General features: G+C 39.6%; 1 protein-coding gene across 3 annotated transcripts in view; it reads left to right on the top strand.

Moving 5' to 3' along the window:
- The window catches only part of API5 (apoptosis inhibitor 5), a 30337-nt gene that overhangs the window by 691 nt on the left and 25764 nt on the right, over positions 1–3882 (top strand). The window lies entirely within an intron of this gene.

The raw sequence follows: 3882 nt of genomic DNA, 5'->3' as shown, positions 1-3882 counted from the left end.
AGGAGACAGAAGTTTGTGAGAAACGGAAGAGAGACTCTTTCGTCCACACTTTGATGAGGGCTCGCAATTTCATTTATTTAGTACATTTTTTGAGCGCCGAGCGCTGGAGGTACAGATGGAAGCGCGCTCTCCCAGAATGTACAGTTAGGAGGGAGTGTAGTGGTAAATAAGAACGATACGCGCTGTGAGACCAGGCGCGGTGGCTCACGCCTGTAATCCTAGCACTTTGGGAGGGCGAGGCGGGAGGATCACGAGGTCAGGAGTTCGAGACTAGCCTGACCAACGTGGTGAAACCCCGTCTCTACTAAAAACACAAAAATTAGTCGGCCGCCTTGGCACCCGCCCGTAATCCCAGCTACTTAAAAGGTTGAGGTGGGAGGATCGCTTGAACACGGGAGGCAGAGGTTGCAGTGAGCGGAGATATTGCCACTGCACTCCAGCCTGGGTGACAGAGCAAGACTCACTTCTAAATTAAAAAAAAAAAAAAAGATTGGCATTGTGTTTTTTGTTTGTTTTTCTTTTAATGAAACGTGTTTGAAGAAAATAAAACAGGGCTGGACGATGGAGAACGGGAGCGTGCATCTCTGAATGGAGTTGCTTGGAAGAGGTCTCTAGGGATGCTTGCCCCTGACACACAGTTTCTCAGCAGTGTTGAATTATTCTTACAAGCCATTGGTTCTTTGTATGAGTTTTCAAATACTGGAGTACATTGAACTTGATAAGTGGTTGGATATGTGTGTTCTTGGGAAAAGAACCAGGCTCTCCTGGAGGTAATCTTGATCATCGTTTCAGAAATCCCACGCCATAGCTTTTCAGTGCTTAGAACTTTGTGATTTTTCTACTTATGCATGCCGTCTTGGAGAAAGTGGAAGCTTCTAGTCTGTTAACAGTCGTGGCAGTACCTTTCCCGTCCCCTTTTCTGAACATAATTCAAATAGGACCTTTCTGAGCTGAACAGAAAAAAAAATTTCATGTTGGAGCTTTATTGTAGCTTAATCTAGAATTGTGTATATACCAGTTTCAAATATCAAATGATTTTTTTCTTCCCTACTTCATTCCCTATCAGTAGGGAATTTCACTTTTATTAGTGGGAAATGTATACTGATGTTCTGTTGTAGATGTGGATAGTGTGTAGGTCGGTTGAGAAGGAGGAGTATTCTGTTCATTAAGAAAATAAAAACTGCCGGGTGCGGTGCCTCACGCCTGTAATCCCATCTGTTTAAGAGCCCTGGGTGGGCAGATCACTTGAGATCAGGAGTTTGAGACCAGCCTGGCCAACATGGTGAAATCCCACCTCTACCAAAAATACAAAAAATTAGCCGGGCGGTGGCATGTGCATGTAGTCCTAGTTATTTGGGAGGCTGAGGCAGGAGACTCTTTTGAACCCGGGGACGGAGGTGGCAGTGAACTGAGATCGTGCCACTGCACTCCAGCCTGGGTGAGAGAGCGAGCCTCCATCTCAAACAAAAAAATTTTTTAAATAAAAAGATAAAAACTATAGTCAATTATAGTTTGAATTTGTTGTTGTTCCTAAAAAGAACTCTAACTCTCAATCGTATAATTTATCTTTGACTTAGTTGGGTAACACTAGCAAATTGTTCTACCTATGTTTGGGGATAGGGTGAAAGCTAGAACGGTGATTCTGTCAGGAATCCTTCTAAGAATCCTTTGAAACCGTATACATAATGTTGTCCCATCCCCCTACTCTAATTTTGAGAGTTGCTTGCATTTCCTTCTCATGTCATCTTTATAAAAACCAGATTGAATTGAGAGTTCTCCCCAAGAGGTCAAAATGTCTTTCTCACAGCAAAAATCTACTCTTTTATTTACTAAGGGTATTTAAGAGACAAGTTTGTGAAAAACAAAAAAGGATACTTTTGTCTAGACCTTAATGAGGACTCATGCTTTGTTCAATACATTTCACCTACCATATACCAGGCTGGACACTGGAATTTTACACAGTCCCCTGTAGGTTATGAGTGATCAATGGTGTCTGTATTAACAGCTGTCAAGCAGCTATTTAAAACAACAATATCTCTGCACAATGAGATGTAGTGGTTAGCTCAGGCTGCTCAAATACTGTGAATTTCAGGAGAACCAAAGATAATGCCTACTAATTCTGCTCTATTGGGTTGTACTTATTCCTTTTTAGAGAAAATGCCTAAAACAACGTACCACAAAAAAAACAGTAGGTTTTAGGATATTGCTCGTAATTTTAACTAACAAAGGCAAAAACCAACTTAGTGGAGAGGACACCGTTTCACTTGTTTTTAAGGAGAGAAAACAGTGTTCATGTTCTTGGTGTAGCAAAGCCTGATTTTCATGTCAACTTAGCAGATTTATGATCAAGACTCAGTTTCCTGGCAGATACCTGCCTGGACACTTCTGAGACTGCATTATGCATTCGAGTTCGTCAGTCTTGACTTCCTTCTAACTTTTATTTTGATTATCAACCTTTACCAGGGAGGTGAGCACTACAGTTTTTCAGATTGCTGCCACTACAGGCTATTCCCTCTGCATTATTGTCAATACTCCTTTCAGAATAGTGCCCTCTAAATACATAAGGGTAAACACAAGCCTTCTGAGGTTTTCTCAGCTAATTTCCACAAAGCAGATCAAATCTTTCTCTTTTTGAACCCCTTGGCATTCTGTATGTATTAATAATACTTCAGACTTGTATTTTATTATTTATTTCCATATTTAAATTATAAAGCCTCAAGAGTTAATCGTCTTATTTTTTAATTTTTATTTATTTTTTGCTTCTCTCCTTGCACTGTACCTTGCCCTTCAGTAGGCATTTCTTTTTCAAGGTTGAAGAAATGTATGCAAGGAAGGAACAGAGAAGGGAAACCATTTACACAGATTATCCCTAATGGGTGATGGAGGGAACTTTTACTTTATCATACACACACACACATACATACATATATGAGCATGTATATTCTAATAAGCAAACTGCAGGTGACAAATTTAAGTGTGGAATGATTTAATACCTCAAATCTTCCAGTCCTGTCATCTTCTCATGTAACTCCCATGTTCTGCCTATGTGTTCATCCTGCCTTTCCCCCACTCTGCCTCTGATACTCCTTCAGGTCTTGCTGCACTCTGCCCAGGGCTCCTGACTAGCCGTAATAGAGCAAGCTGTGGCCCGCCATTATTTAAAATTCTGTTTCAAATTATTATAAATTTACTTATTTTAACATGTAGATACTTAATTTTATGTTATGTCGTCAAAATCTTAAAAGTTAAAAAATGTGTGGGACACCTGTTAAAGGACCATGACAGTCAGGCTGATTAGATGTATATAACGCCAAAACCCTGATTCCTCCTATTTTATCAATCATTGAGTACATTAGCTTTGCAGGGTTGGAGTGTAGGCTTCTTGGACTTATATTTCATGAAATATTACTCTTGTAGTAGCGTTTCTTGTGTGATTAAGCTAAAACCACTGACCAACTAAGTTTGTAATCCCTCGAACCTATGCGGAAGTATTTATTTTTCTCAGAGCCCTAGTTTCCTTATCTGAAAAATAGGAATAGCAGTAACACCTATTGTGATATAGACAAGGAATCACTCAGTCCCTGGTAGACTTTCAGTAAGTATTGCTAATGATTCCTTTTTATTTGATTCCAGATTTAATATTTTTTTCTTGGCAGAAGGAAGGTTTGTTTTAAGCAGGGTTTTTTGTTTTTTCTTCATTTGATTTTGGACAGTGTAAGGAGTTTCTTCAAATGGCTTCGTAAGTAAAGCTTTAAGTTTGAGTTAAAGGAAATTAGATTTGTGATAACCTGCAAAAAGTAAGGATGTCAGAACAAACTTTGATTTTATGAAGTCTGCCTAGAAGTCTGAGGCAAACCACAGGAATGTAAAGTGGTCAGCCAC

Source organism: Cebus imitator, unplaced genomic scaffold, assembly GCF_001604975.1.
Source record: "Cebus imitator isolate Cc_AM_T3 unplaced genomic scaffold, Cebus_imitator-1.0 Scaffold58, whole genome shotgun sequence".
Classification (NCBI taxonomy): Eukaryota; Metazoa; Chordata; class Mammalia; order Primates; family Cebidae; genus Cebus; species Cebus imitator.
Note: the sequence above shows the minus strand (reverse complement) of the source record. Positions and strands in the feature narration are given on the sequence as shown.